The following is a 16,574-nucleotide window of genomic DNA, read 5'->3' as shown; positions in this document are numbered from 1 at the left end:
ATTAGCTTAAAATGGTGGTAAGTTAAGCTTAAAAGCTTAACTTCTTTTTTAAAAAAAATAGATTTGTAGTTGTACTTAATGAAGTATGTGAGCTGAGTCTTTGATTTAAAACGAACATGGCAGATAATAAAACAAACATGGTAGCTATATAAATGACATGTTGTATAGGAATTAGAGTAGTAACTGAATGCCTGAAAAAATACTAGTTATGTCAAGTCAAACTTGTGAGAGATTGGGGGCATAGGAGGAGTTGGATGTGAGAAAAAGGGTTGGTGGAAATGATGGAAATACAATACTCATGTATGAAATTCTCAGGAGAATTTTAGATGTTGAAAGAGGAAGAAAAGAGAAGGAGAGAAATACTGTTTCTGTCTAGGTGGATAATCTACTGTTGCTTGGAAACAGCTTGACAAAGGCTTTCCAGATTTGGGGGATTTTATACTATGTATAATGGGGTTCAGCACTAGAGGAAATCTGTCATCCCAGCACCTGGAAGGCAGAGGCAAGATCAATAGTCCAAGTCCAACCTCAGCTATATAGCAAGTTTCAGACCAGTCTGGGTTTCATGACCCTTTATATAATTTTTTTGCTGGCTTTTACATAGAAAAAATGCTTGTATAGGACAGTGGAAAAATGTTATGTCCCAAAACTCTGCATATATAACAGCTTGGAATAGTGCAACGAAAATTTTTGTGAGACTTGCTTATTGTTGTTATTTATTTTCTGAAACACTGTTTCCATTTTTTATTTCCAATAAGTTTTCCATTTGGGAAGAAGGATTTAGTGGAGTTTAGAGCTAAAATTCGATACAGCCAAAATGTATAATCTTCCCCCCATTTTACCTTTTATTTTTATTTTAATCTCTGAAGTTTTAATTTATAACTTTTCTAGAAGTTGAGTTTATGATGTGCCTTTGTGTTTTGGAAGGAAAATGGTGCAGCATTTTGTGTTTCCAGGAATGAAGTAGCCTTTGACAGAGTGTCTGCTGGCTTGCTGGGCCATGTGGAGGGGCTCACATTCAACAGTGTTTGATTTAGCTTGCCTCTAGAATCCTGTGATAGTTTGGGGGAGCTTCTGGAATCAAGGAGTTACAATGAGGTGACAATAAAAATGTAATTCCTCATGAGCTGTAGTGGACAGTACCATGAATTATCTTTGTTTATTGGTGTCTTTGATTGTTGAATTTTTTATCACATTCCAGTTGTTTTATGGTTAATTTGCATTTGTGCAATAATTAAGTTGTTTGAGTTTTCTCTTTAAATATTTGTTCTTCTAGTAATCTTTGCCAGACTGTGCTTTCTTAGGATTTTTGAGTGAATACCTCTATGGTGATATTTTATTTGTGGGGAAGGACGGTAGTAAGTGGTAAGAAGGTGGTCTCAGCTTTTGGCTACTGCTCTCTGATCTCTGGGCTTTTAACTCTGCATTTGGCTCTGTGTTTCTTATTTAATAAAACCATTCAGAATTACATCTACATACCATTATTGAAAAATTTCTTCTTGCAAATGTGTTTTCACCAGAATTTTCCAGTTAAAGGGAAGTCTTATTGGCTGCTTCTTGTCTCCTCATGTAATCTCTCATCAATAATGAATCAAAAGTAACTTATGTCTTCATTTTTAGAGAATTACCAAGAAGAGATCTTTTAAATTGTCTGTTGTTATTATAAAGCTAGCTCTTTTGCACAAGATAAACAAATGAATTTTAATATGACAGTATGTTCATATTACAGTTTCTAATTGGGTATGATGATGTATGTTTTTTGAAAAAATGAGTCATCTTCTAAAAGATACATATTTTGGCTGCTTAGCTTTTATCACGTTTTCCCATTTCTTCACTGATGAGTAGTGCCACCTGCTGTTTGTGGAAAGTAGGTTATATTTTGCACCACTATGTAGGATAGCTATATGATATCTATGAAAGTTCAAAAATAGATTAAAGGCAGCTGGGCGGTGATGGCACATGCCTTTAGTCCCAGCACTCGAGAGGCAGAGCCAGGCGGATCTCTGTGAGTTCAAGGCCAGCCTGGTCTACAGAGCGAGACCCAGGACAGGCTCCAAAACCACACAGAGAAGCCCTGTCTTGAAAAACCAAAAAAGAAAAAAAAAAGAAAAGAAAAGGCAGACATATGTCTGGCAAGATGGCTCAGTAGGTAAAGGTTCCTGCTGCCAAACCTGATGATCTGAGGGGAAACCCAGGGACCCAAATGGTAGAAGGAAAGAACTGGCTCCCATTGCCTGTTCTCTGACCTCCACACTTGTATTTCCATGGCTACATGAGCACCTACATATACCCCAAATAAATAAATAATAAATAATAATTATTATTATTATTATTATTTATTATTTATTGGTTTTTTTTGAGACAGAGTTTCTCTGTGTAGCCCTGGCTGTCCTGGACCTCACTCTGTAGACCAGACTGGCCTCAAACTCACAAAGATCCACCTAGCTCTGCCTCCAGAGTGCTTGGATTAAAGGCACAGAGAAACCCTGTCTCAAAAAACAAAAACAAAGAAAAAGAAAGAAAAGAAAAGCAGGGTCTCTGTAAGGATCAGATGGGATAATACTTGTCGTATGCCTAAAACAGTTACTTTTCTTTCACAAAATTTGTTATTATTTTAGTAAAACTTTGTTTTCTGTGAATTTCCTTTTTACATTATTTCAAAAACACCCATTATTTATGAATCAGATTTGAGTCAAGTAAGGTGGAACACACTTGTAGTCAGAGCATTTGGGAGGCAGAGGTGGGTGGATCACTGTAAATGGGTTCAAGTTAGCCAGGTCTGTGTTAAAAAAAAATGGAGGGAGGGAGGGAAGTAGAGAATCAGAGTTTGCTGCTTTGGGAGCACAGACTCTCCCAGCACACAAGGCTTCTGAGAAAGTGAGCTAGAACCAACTCATCCAGACCCTTCCTCCAGGCAAGTGACGTCATGCAGTCACTGAAACTGCATTCCACAACTTCTTGGACTTTACTACCAGCACTGATTTTATTCTCAGCAGTAGTGTTTTTCTCTTGGTAACAGTGTTAATTTCCAGCAACACTGCTAAAGGATGTTCCGACGAAAATTGCATGCAAGACCCAGTTATTGGTATGTAAGCGCTGTCAGCCCCCCAGCACTGTTAACTTTTTTTTTTTTTTTTTTTTTAAGTTTTTCGAGACAGGGTTTCTCTGTGTAGTTTTAGAGCCTGTCCTGGATCTCGCCCTGTAGACCAGGCTGGCTTCGCACTGTAACTTGTAAATACTTCCTGGGAAAGAATGACTATTTACTACAGATGTTATTACTATTGCTATTTGTATTTGTTTCCCAGACTTCGTATTGTAAGAACCATGGCTGCTGTGGAGCTAAAAGCAACAGCAGGTACAAAGTTGTTTAGTAGCAGTCTGCACCATGCACTTACACTACAGAGTTCCCCCTAATTAAAAAAAGGAATCATTTATTCACTGCCATGGGATTACAATGGTTCTGAGGAGAATTCACAGGTGATCAAGAAAACAATTGATAATTAATATGTATGAGGACAAGTTGAAGGAATTAAGAATATTTAATGTGAGCAAGGATATGGTCAAAAGCATCCTGGATAATGTGAAAATTGTGACCAAATGTTCTTAATTTCCTGAAACCAAAACCAAATTTACACTCTAGAAAAAAGGACGGGAGCATTAGATGTGAGGCCAGCCCACTCTGTAAAGCTGAAAACACAGACACTGGGCAGCTTTTGGGTGTCTGGCTGCTCTCCTCAAACTCTGCTTAGAATCATTATCTGTTTCTTGTAGTGGGATTTGACATCTGGAAGCTCAAATGGATACTTGTCCCATGAGCCTGCCTAGCTTAGGAACAGAGAGACACCTGCTGATGTCGAACTACAGTGCAGCTAGACCATGGGAATCATTTCTGTTACCAGCTAGAAATGAAGGAATAAATACCAAGGACAGCATTCATCAGCTTCCATCTTTCCTAGAAGGAAAGGCTATGAACTCTTATCTCTATTCATTTTTAAATGTTTTATCCTTTGACTTGTTTCTTCTAAGGTGCTAGTGACCCAAGCTTTTTTGTTTTTGGAAAAAGGGTCTCATGTAGCCCAGATTGGCACCAAACCCACTGCATAGCTGAGAATGGCTGATATGTTGCCCCTCCTGCTCCACCTCCTAAATGTCAGGAATACATGCCTCACCATGCCTGGTGAGTGATTCTGGGGATTGAACTCAGGCCTTACACATGCTAGGCAAACACTTTACAAACTCAGCTCCACTCTAAGGTATTCCTTTTAACACTAACTTACAGACAAAATTATATTGATTACCTGGGAAAAGGGAATAATTGTTCTCAAAAAGTTAGAGAAGAAATGTACAGATCAACTTTCATCAAAATACATAGCAGATTCCTTGGGTCATTGGATAGCTGAAATTCCACATGAAAATACTGAGTTCACCTTTGGGAACTTTGACACAATGATTGCTAGGACATGTAGTGCTTACCTGTGTGTCAGACAATGTTCTGTATGCTTTGTATATAGTTACCCATGTAGTACTAACAACGGCCATGTTAGATAGCTGCACCTTATGAGAAACCTGAAGTGTGGGGAGTGTAAGTCCTATAGTTAGAAGGAAATGAAAAATTGATTCAGAAGTAGGAAGCCAGGTTCCTTAGCCCACCTCATAACTACCCCTTCTTCCCCAAAGGAGATAAGTAAGACAAGAAGTAAATAAGATTTACTTCTGAAGAAAATGTCTGTGGCATTGCCCAGTTAGCTCTAGAACAAATATAAACTGGGACCAAGGTAAGGAAAATTGTCAGGACACCAGGAGCCAGTGAGCAGTGGAGCACCTTCCTCCACAGCCTGGTCCCTCCTCTGCAGTCTGTGTTGTAGCCTCCCTGAGCAAGAGTGTACAGGCTGCCCTTCTCTGTTCTTTCCAGTGCTGTTCTCAGTTTACACTGCTTTCCTCCTTGTACTGTAGCTGGGACTACAGGTACTTGCCACTGTGTACAGTTGTTTTTTTTTTTTTAAGGGGCTTCCCAGACTATTCCCCGTACTGTAGTACGGCTAATGAATGTGCAGTTCCAAGAACAGAAACAAGGAGGCTAATGGGCCCTTTGTATTAACCAAGGTCAAGAAGTGATGGTGGGGGCTGGAGAGATGCATCAGTGGGTATGAGTGCTTCCTGCACAAGTGGGAACATCTGATTTTTGATCCCAGCATTCACGTAAAAAGCTCGCCATGACTGTGTGCATCTGTAACTCTAGCACTGTGGCAAGTGGAGTCAGGAGGATCACCAGTTTTGCTGGCCACCAGCCCAGGTCCAGGTTCAGTAAGAAACCAGTCTCAAAGGAATAAAGCAGGGTGCTACAGAGCAGGACACCCATATTCCCTCAGACTTCTGCACATACGTGCATAGCCACAGGCACCTATGCACACATGGCATGTACAATCATCTCAAACACAGACACACATGATTGTATCTTGCATAGATTGGGAAGTTAGAGATGATAAGTAGTTGAATATGCAATATATTCAGTTAAATAGAACTCCCAAGATTTATTGATGAATGAGTGTGGGTTGTTTTTGGTAGAACATCTAGAAAAATAGAAGTATATGTTAAAGCTGAGTGGGAAAGATTGTAGGAAGAACATATTTATGCTGGAAATAAACAATGTAGAATTATAGATGTCTCAAATTCCTACTAATATGATAGGAAGAGATCTTTAGCTTGATCTCTACTGATGTTCTTTTTTCTTCTTTAAATTTTCTTAATTCAAAAATTCAGAAATGAGGCTTATCTCAGTGGGGGTTTATCTCAGGGGTAGTGTGTCTATCTGACATGCAAAAAGCCCTGGGTTCAGTCTCCAGTCACACACACACACACACACACACACACACACACACACACACACACACACACACACACACACCCCAAATGTTTTGTAGATCTCAGACTAATTAACTGAACTAATTCTTCCTTTCTTAAAAAGGAACATCTTCTCCATGCTCTAGAAGGCAGACCTGTGATTTCTAGTATAATTTCTTGATGTGAGAACAGCATTTCTTGGAAAAGAACTTTCAGGAAGAGTGATTTAATTACCCTCCCCTTTTCCATGGATGCCGTCCTCTTGCCAGTTCCTATAAAAGAACGACCTCTTCTTTCATTTTATGGTATCAGTCTGAATAAGTTGAACTATATCCAGAAGCTATCAAATGTCCACCCATGCTTCATGGAACCAGAAGTCATGTTTGTCCCTTAAATTATATTACTTAACAGAAAACATCCACAAGGTCATGTTTGTTTTGGCCATCTGAAAGTGGAGTAGGTAATCACTATGCTTCACTAGCCAGAGGTTACAGATTTCAGATATCCCGGCTATGTGTGTGGATGGACAGAAATTGGAAAAGCATGGTCTTACATCACTGTGTTTACTATGATTTTGCCTGACTAGAACATGTAAACCTGTGGCGATAAGAACTTTGCCAACTTAGATATTTTTCCTCTAGGAAAGCCAGCTGCTCATCAGAGCACTGTGTTACATTTAAAAGCTTTTGCCATTTCTTTTTTATGCATAAATAATTTTTGTTTCATTAAAACTTCACATTGAAGTGTGTGTTACTAGTTTAAAAGCATGTATGTGTTTGGCTCTCCTGGTAAGGAATGTGTTTTCCCAGGAATCAAGTAAAATGTATTTGCTTTAAAATTTGGTAACACATGATGAGCAAAATTTTCAACAGAATTTCTAAGGTAATAATATTAATGGCTCATTTTCTCTAAAATTTCTATTAGTTTCATAAAATGTAACTGCTGGTTTGAAATTTTGTTGCATTACTTTCATTGTTTGCCCTTTTCGTCTCGCTGTTAGCCTCTCAGTGTTTTAGCATGTTCAAGCTGTTACAGTTTATTAACACTCTAAAGCACTTGCCTAATGTGTGAAGGTTTGTGTTCCATCTATAGCACTAGAAAAATTATGTACACATTCCAGTTTTTCATTTAAGTTTGTTTTATTAAGCTTAACTTGTGTTAGTTTCCTGTAGATTCATTTAGGAACGGGATCTTGTTGTGTCGCCTTGGCTGGCCTGGAACTTGCTATGTAAACTATGCTCCCCTCAAACTCACAGAGATCTCTCTGCCTCTGCCTCTGGAATGCTGGGAATAAAAGGTGTGTACCACCATGCCAGACCCATTCCTGTAGATTTTAAAGTGACCAATAAATAGCTTCCTGTTAAAGTAGAAGACTGCTCAGTACCTCAGTACCAGAATGTACTCAGGTACAAATCACTGAACAAACATTTGTGAGATTTAATAGAAATTACATGTCCACCATTTCAAATGGTGTCACACATTTTTTTAACTGCTGCAAATCATCGAAAGGAGCACAGTGAAAACTCCTTTTTCATGTTTCCATTATTTTTTTTTTCTGGTAGAATAACGTATGTTCATTTTAAAATGTTTTTATTTATTATTTTCATTATTTTATTTTATGTGTATGAGTGTTTTACCTGCATGTATACCACCATGTGTGCCTGGTTCCCTTAGAGGCCAGGGAGAATGTCAGATTCACTGGGACTGGAGTTACAGATGGTTGTGAGTCACTATGTGGGTCCTGGGTATTGAACCCTGGTCCTCTGGAAGAGCAGCCAGTGGTTTTAACTGCTGAACTATATCTCCAGCTCCACATGTGTTCATTTTAAATGCATGAATTTAATGTTATCTTGATATTGTAAATACTTTGAGATCTTTGCATAATGGAAATACACTGATTTATTTGCTGTGGGATGCGTCAACTCCATTTTCTTCATGATTTTTTTGTGAATGTGAATGTGCAAGAAAGGAATGTTCATTAGGGGATCAAATAGGGTACATTTCAATAACATATTATCAGAGTTTACATGTCCCAGAGATTGTTTAACATTTTCATTAAGTCATTTTTCAGTTTCTGAAACAATATCCACTCTCCTGTGCAGATTAATGGATTTCAGGTTTAGCTTAAATATATATTACTTTGGGCTGGAGAGATGGCTCAATGGTTAAGAGCACTGACTGCTGTTCCAGAGGTCCTGAGTTCAATTCCCAGCAACCACATGGTGGCTCACAACCACCTGTAATGAGATCTGGTGCCCTCTTCTGGCCTGAAGGGACACATACAGGCAGAATACTGTATACATAATAAATCTTAAAATATATATATATATATATATATATATATATATATATATATATTACTTCTATTATTTTCACCTTGATTCCATATGTCTTAATTAATTTCAATCAGCTTTATTTTAGCATCTTTTAATTTGATGTTGAACCTCAGGAACTTTCATAAGTGACTTTTGGAAACATTTTGAATATTAAGAAATATAAGTAGACTTTAAGTTAAAGTATTTTAAGACTTGATTGTTAGAAGATGTTAAATAATCCTCTTAGTTGCATATCAGAAATGCCTAAAAATCCAAGACCCCACCTTGATCAACTAAATTAGACTCTAGGATGTTACTAAGACTTCTTAGGTAGTTCTGAGAAGCAGTGGCTTGCTATTTCTTGTCATACATGTAGAAGTAAGATAGCAACATTCAGGTTTTCTCCTCCTTGTTAAGGGGTGTGTGTGTGTGTGTTGCCCCTCAGTTGTTTATGCTGTGCAAGATACCCCAGGCTAGCTAGCTTGCAAGATTCCAGGAGATTCTTCTCTTGCTGAAAGAGTACCAGGATTGCATATTCGTGTCACTACCTCCACACCTTTTACATTGGTTTCTAGAATTAAATCTGGCTCCTCAGGCCAGCACTGCAAGTGCTAAGAAGAAACCTCATAAGCCCTGTTGTTATAGTCCAATGAAGCAACATTCTTACAGTTCCTACAATAAAGTCCTGTAAATTGGTAGCAATTAAATCTTATAATGTGAAAAAAGATCTGTTCAGGCACCTGTTCAGGCCCTTTATACTTTGAGGAAAAAGATTTTAGATCTCCAAAGCACAAGTGACTTGGGGTCATTGACTGAGCTCAAGGTATGTCCTGATTCTTAGAATTTTCAATTCCCCCCCCCTTTTTTTTTTTGGAAAACCAGGCTATTAGAGGCTATAGGTGGCAGGAAATCAACAGAGGGTAGAAGAAAAAGTGGAGTTGCTCTAAGAGGGCAATTTGAAAAGAAGAGAAAAAGAATGCAGGCTGGGGATGTAGCTCAGTAGTAGAGTTATTGCTTAGCATATGCCAAGTCCTGGGTTCAGGAGAGAGAGAGTGGCAGGGGAGGGGTGGCAAGTCATGTAATTAGAATGACCTTTCTCCAACTTACTCATTTCCTTACATTCATTCAGTTAACATTGAACATCTTTATTCCAGGTAGTGTCCTGATGATTGGAACGTACCATTAAAGACACAGGCAGGTCCCGTCCTCCATAACATATAGGGAACTACTGATAGGTGAATGGGTGGTCAACCAATGAAATCCTGTGTGCAGCAGGGGAAAGGGGCTAGTTTCATGCATCTCTCTTCTTATTCACTGATCATTTGGGGGAAATAAGACATTTTATTAAATGTGAAAATATCGCGAAACTGGGGGAAAGGGAGAGTAAGAATAACCCTCTGCTTGTATATTTTACACTGTATTAGTCGTCAGTAGTAACATAGGGAAGTCTTGGCCATGAGGGTTTTTAAGTAGCTCTTCTGAGAGTGTGTGAAATCAGTTACATGAAACAGTTACTTGATTTTCCATGCTCCCCTTCTGACCTCTAGTGGTTGCCCATGGAAAATCCCCAGAACCAAATCACTTCTTTTGCTGATTACCCTTCAAATTCCAATTTAGCTATCCTAAAAGATCGGACCTTTAAAGAGTTTAAAGAGAGGCAGAATAAAGCGATGGACTTTTTCCTAACTTGCTACAGTATTCTTGCCGAAGGTCTTATATTTAAGGCAGCCTCTTTACTTTTGTGTGCTAATTATCACTTTCTCCCTTCTTGGAGGAAGTGGAGGGCATTACTATACAGAACATAGAAGAGAGAAATATGAAAGAAAGTCAAACTGAATTCTGTTCTGATTATGTGCAGCTTGTTGTATGGTACAAGGTACACCAGAACTAACTGGGTTGAAAGCCAGTTTTGCTTTGGGATACTGCTGTCATATAGCCTGCTGGTGGTATGCACTGAGAAGAGCTCATTGTCACTTCTGTGATATTTGTGCAAAAACATAACCTAAATTTAATCGTAGCAGAAATCAAATTGAGGAACATTCTACACAACCACTGGCCAGCAGTCTTCAGAAGTGCCAGGATGGTAGAAATGAGGGTGAAATCTGTCCTAGATGAAAGACTAGGCAGATTGGACATCGAATTTCAAAGTGTGGCCCAGAGTTATATCCTAGATCAGGAAAAAGACATTTGTGGGGCATTTGACAAATCTTTCCTCCTTATTTCCTGGTTTGGTTCATTGTGTATTGTAGAAGTAACCGTTTTATTAAATAAGAAACACAGAGCCAATGCAGAGATGAAAGCCCAAGAGGTCAGAGCTTACCTTTCACTGCTGCTGTTGTCCTCTTCAGCAAGAGAGCTACTTTCTGTCTGTTTGTCTTTTTTATAGACTTTCTATTCTACCTTCTCATTGGTTGTAAACCCAATCACATGACCTCCTCGTCACTGCCTGTCTGTACAGACCTCCAGGTCTTCTATGGTTGGTATTGAGATTAAAGGCATGTGTCTCCATGCTGGCTGTATCCTTGAACACAAAGAGATCCACCTAACTCTGCCTCCCAAGAGCTGGGATTAAAGGCGTGCACCACCACCACCCAGTTTCTGCTATGGCTTGCTATTAGCTCTGACCCCAGGCAATTTTATTTATTAACATGCAAATAAAATCACATTTCAGTACAAATAAAATATCACCATAGTGTATGATCTGATTATGTAACATATTGTCATTTGATAAAACTTAGTAAAAGGGATACAGAGATTCTTGAAACTTTTTTCAGATATTTTCTTAAATTATTTCAATGAATGTTTTAAAAAATTAAAATCACTTATTAATTTTGCTTATGTTCTCATGAGCTACCACATTGGGAAAGGCTCAGCTGTTATGACTATATTTTGGTCCATGTGGCATGAACTAGACCAGTCTAATTGACTTCCAAGATGGCTTCTCTCATGTATCAGCATCTTGGTAATCATTGGTCTTTACCAGTGACAGTGTCTGATCCACCATACCCTCTCATTGTTCACCTTCTTAGAACATGAAGGTCTAAGTGCTCTTGTGCTTCTTATATGATACTGAATTCCAAGAGTGACAACTCTAAGAGATGGGCAGAGAATCAGTTGGTCCCTAAAAGCCAGGGCTCAGAGACCAACCTTGCATCACTCATATTCTATCCTACCATATTCTATCATCAGAGCAGTGGCACACTTACCCAGATTCAGAGGAAGGTCACAATACCCTACAACTCAATGGGAGAAGTGTCAAAGAATTGTGGCTGTTATTAAGCCACCACAGATACCTAACTCAAGTTTTACTAAATAAGCACCTGAGATGAAATTAATGAAAACACCATGGGCCTGTGTCATTCTGACACTCCTAAGCTCTGTCTCTGGCTTTATGAGCTAGCAACAATGTGATGTCTCTGAGATTGAATTTTCTTGGCTCAAAAATGGTAACAATAACAAATATGCCATAGATTTGTTGAGGAAAATTCATTGAAAAAAAAGCCATAAAGTGCTGAAGATGTTAAGTACATACATGACCTAATAGTAATTGCTAGCATTTACTAGATACCAAATAGCCCCTCACTTGATATGCTTTTTGCATGCCATTGCTGTTTCCTTTGTTCAGGATACCTTCCTGGAGTGGTATATCCTTTTTTTTGGATTTAACAGAGCACCAGCACCCCTTCCTCTTACTGTCTGTGGTATTCATGTGTTTTGGCCCCTACAAATTTGTTGAGTTTGCACTCCCTTGTTAACTTTTCCATTCCCACATGCTGCTTATATACTTTAATTCTGACGAATGACTGAGGTGCTCATGCATATGTGGCCCTCTTCTGACATTATCTTTTCAGCATTTATCCTCAGTGCTGTCAGCATAGTTTTTGACAGCGTCTCTCACAACCTGCCAGCTTTTCTGAACCCATGGTTGCCTGCTCATCACAGCCAAATGTTGAGTCTTTCTTCAGTGAGTGCTCTACTGGCAGCCTTTATTTATGAAGGATTGTGACTGCTCAGTGGTTAGCCTACCCAACAACACCATGATCTATACTTTACAGCAATTTACTCACTTTGGGGCAATTAGTTGTAGGTGTTCTTGAAGGCAGAGATGTTGTCAGACTGTGACTGAATTATGAAACATCAGTGTCCAGACCAGCTAGGGAACCATTTCTTCGTGTACACAAGGCTGATTTCAATCTACTGTCACCAGATGAAAGTGGTGACTCCTTCTTTCTGCAGCACACTGGGTTTTTATTGTCGCATATCCCTGAGAGCAGTCAGCCACTTTTTGTGTTTCAATGTTTTCATTGTAAAATAATAATAGAATAAACAAATAATAGAATCTTGTTTGGATAGAATGCACCTATTTCTACTTTCTGCTCTATAATTTTACTTGTATTTAAACAGGAGGAATTACTTTAATCCTTTGAATTTAGAGGATACATTAAATAATACTGAAATAAGGGAGTCATTTAATTGTACTCTGAGCTTTAGACTGTTGTAACACATACCCTAAATAATCAATTTGAAAGAGAAAATGGTTATTTTGACTCACAGTTTATTAAGTTTCACTATGTGATTAGATGATCCCATTTCTTTGTACCTATGGTGAGTAGCACTTCATGGCAAGATATCAGAACAAAACCTCTTGCCTCATAGCCAGAAAGTATAAGGGGGTTGGGGGAGCCAGAGTTCCATAATCCTGTTTAAGGGCATCATCCCAGGGACCTAAAGAAATCTACTCAGCCCCACCTTTAAGGGTTCTGACACACACACACACACACACACACACACACACACACACACACACACACACACACCAAGGAAGCAAACCTTTATCACATAGATTGTGGGTCTTTTGATATCTAAGCTGTAATATTCGTATCTCACTTTTTTCTCTAACTTAGTGGTATAGAGAATGACTTTCATAATTATCTTGCTTAAGTTAACATGCTTGGTCTGTTTTTTGAACTGTGCAGCCCTAGAAAATTCAGTGATTTCTATAAAATTTTTTTTAAATAATGCTTTGTTATTATTAATGGTGGCTTTGACCTTATGATCCTCCTGCTTCATTCTCTTAATTTCTGGTAAATGCACTACCACTCCTAGCTCATTCTGTAAATCATAATTTCTTTTTGTAAAAGTTTAGGATTGATGTGTGAGAAATAAGAATATGCTTTTCATGTAATTAACTCATATATTGGCACGTTTAAATACTAATGCGTGTATGTGTACTCTTTTTGTTTATCTGTTTTGTTTCGAGACAAAGTCTCACTATGTATCTGGCTATCCTGGAACTTGCTATGTAGACCAGACTGGCCTTGAACTCATAGATATCCCTCTGCCTCCCAATAAAAGCTGTGTATCTGGGGCTGGAGAGATGGCTCAGCGGTTAAGAGCACTGGCTGTTCTTCCAGAGGTCCTGAGTTCAATTCCCAGCAACCACATGGTGGCTCACAACCATCTGTAATGAGATCTGGTGCCCTCTTCTGGCCTGCAGTCATACACGCAGGCAGAACATTGTATACATAATTGATAAATAAATCTTTAAAAAAAAAAAAAAAAAGCTGTGTATCATTATGCCCAGCTTATATCCTCTTGTTTATTATTTTGCTCTTATAGTAAAACCTAGTAGTTAGACTTAATATTGTAATTAAGAGGTAGTCATAACAACATATTTATTTGATTTTACTCTTAATAATCCCCTGTTCTTGTTTATTGAATATTGCATAAACAGTGGACATTTGTTTTCAAGCTTTCTTTCAACCCACTGCTTCCAGAGAATGATTACAATATTCTTTTTTTTGTTTTTTTTTTTTTGTTTTGTTTTTTTGAGACAGGGTTTCTCTGTGTTGTTTTGGTGCCTGTCCTGGATCTCACTCTGTAGCCCAGGCTGGTCTCAAACTCACAGAGATCCACCTGGCTCTGCCTCTCGAGTGCTGGGATTAAAGGCGTGTGCCACCCCCACCCAGCACTGTGTCAGGGGAATTGAAGAGTCACAGAGGAACGAAGGGGACATAGTTTAAAGATGTGAGTTTAGTTTAGCTTGGAAAAGTGGATTACACGTGGTATCTAAGGCACAGTAAGACTGGTACATTATAAAGGCAGGTTAAATGAAAACAGGCTGAGCAGCAGTAGGGAAACAGATTGAGCCCAAAGTTTTAAATGCTGTCAATGCATAATATTAACTTGATTGTAAGGCTGGGCAAAAGTCGAGTTTCTGAAGATAAGAGGTATTTCCAGAGACTTATTCCCATACCTACTAATAAACTGCTAGACATAACTTCTTCCTGAGCAGTGGAAACATTCTGGGAATGCCACTTCTCTTGTTTGCTTTTTAGAGCTATTTTGGCTAGTTAGAGATTTCAAGATTTGGGGTTTTTACATTTCTCTGTTCTTGTTTTTCATAGGTTTGTTGCTTCAACGTTTGGTTTTAATACAATTCAAGAAAAGAGGTTTTACCATAATATGAAGATGATTCTGTAAATAAATCTAGTTGAATACGTAGGGGGAAAGAGTCAACTATAAAGAATTAGGATGGCTAATGTAGATCACTAAGTGAGCATGTACTCTGTGTATTCCTGCACCATTCAGTGAAAGGTCGTTCCATTAAACACCATGAAACTTGGGCTGGAATTGATCTAATCCTGCTACTAAACATGTATATAAGCTTGGGCTAGTCACATTCATACTCTGAAACCTGAGAATTATAGCCCACGTTATTATGAGAATCAGTTAGATTTCCCTATTGTGTGAAAACAGGGAGGTAGGGCCATTGTTTGACATTGATGCTGTGACTAACAGCCATGATGGTTGAATATGCAGTGGAGTTTTCTGTGAAACCCTGAAAGGATTTGGGAAGGAGAGGAGGAGTGGGGGCTGATGTAAGAGAAAGTACTCAAGTGTTATGAATTTGAGGGAACCAGAGAAATGGAAGTGGTACTTAATTTTAAGTGTGGACTGAACATGTTGGATTTAGTCTAATGGCAAGCACTCAGTTGGTAAGCTCTCAATTATGAGAGTTCATTGGACCTAGTAGCTGTGATGGGGTGCATAGTGTCAAGATTTTTTTTTGTTTTATTTATTTATTTTTTTTTTATGCTGGCATACAAACTTTGGCTGATATTCAGTAGCTAGTTAACTTGGTAAGAATACAAATTTAGATTGTGAAAACAATTGTAATTTTAGCCTACATTTAAAAAAATCTGAGATAGAGTCTTCTCTTTTTCTAACTGGTAAGTTAAAATCACAGTTAGTCTAGAATCATCTCTTTGGATGGGTAATATCAATCTATTTTTGTTTCTAATCCCAGTTATACTTACCTTCTGATTTTGGAATTAACCAAGTAAGCCAAAACCAAAATATTTGGTTCATAGTTTATATTTTAGTCTGCCAAGTATTTTGTGTTTATCATTCATTTTCCCCATCATTCTTTTGTAATTTTGGTACCTGGCTGTAGAAGGTTGCTTAGTATGTCATTACAGTAACACTTGGTATCTAGATGTAATCATTATAGGACACTAGGTATGTACTCATAATCATTACAGAAACACTTGGTGTCTAGTCCTAATCATACAGGACACTAGGTATGTAGTCATAATCATTACAGGACATTGGGTATGTAGTCCTAGTCATTACAGGACATTGGGTATGTAGTCATAATCATTACAGTACACTAGGTATGTAGTCATAATCATTACAGGACACTAGGTATGTAGTCATAATCATTACAGGACATTGGGTATGTAGTCCTAATCATTACAGGACATTAGGTATGTAGTCATAATCATTACAGTACACTAGGTATGTAGTCATAATCATTACACGACACTTGGTATCTAGTCCTAATCATTACAAGACACTAGGTATCTAGCCATAATCATTACAAGATATTAGGTATCTAGTCCTAATAATTACAGGACATTAGGTATGTAGTCCTAATAATTACAGGACATTAGGTATCTAGTCCTAATAATTACAGGACACTAGGTATTTAGTCCTAATTATTACAGGATGTTGGGTATGTAGTTCTAATGAATACAGGACATTGGGTATGTAGTCCTAATCATTACAGGACATTCAGTATATAGTCCTAATCATCACAGAAACTAGATATGTAGTCCTAATCACAACTTCTGATTTTGGAGAGAGAAATCAGAAATCCTTTGTAGTATACACTTGCCATGGCACAGTGCACATCTAGAAAGCAGCAGATTCTCTGAAGTGGGAGCATTAACAGAGCCTGAGCTTATGAGAGAATTCAACTGAAATATCTTTCTTTTCACATAAGAAAGCTTGCATGGAAAGAAACCAGCACATTCTTTGGAGACATTGTTTCTGCTTCTGATATCTTGAGCACATAAGATTCTTTATCTCTTGAATTTAGTTGCGCAACAACTCTTGAGTCACTGGGCTGAGCCC

At 38.2% G+C, this 16,574-nt stretch overlaps 1 protein-coding gene and 1 long non-coding RNA gene across 6 annotated transcripts in view; one reads left to right on the top strand and one right to left on the bottom strand.

The window, feature by feature from the left end:
* The window catches only part of Rabgap1l (RAB GTPase activating protein 1 like), a 589,856-nt gene that overhangs the window by 400,216 nt on the left and 173,066 nt on the right, over positions 1 to 16,574 (top strand). The gene's annotated exons all lie outside the window — the stretch shown is intronic.
* The window catches only part of LOC128109861 (uncharacterized), a 62,662-nt gene that overhangs the window by 13,457 nt on the left and 32,631 nt on the right, over positions 1 to 16,574 (bottom strand). The gene's annotated exons all lie outside the window — the stretch shown is intronic.

Source organism: Peromyscus californicus, unplaced genomic scaffold, assembly GCF_007827085.1.
Source record: "Peromyscus californicus insignis strain IS unplaced genomic scaffold, ASM782708v3 Scaffold_14__1_contigs__length_90479793_seg_2, whole genome shotgun sequence".
In the NCBI taxonomy this organism is placed as follows: domain Eukaryota; kingdom Metazoa; phylum Chordata; class Mammalia; order Rodentia; family Cricetidae; genus Peromyscus; species Peromyscus californicus.
This window is presented reverse-complemented; position numbering and strand designations above follow the sequence as displayed.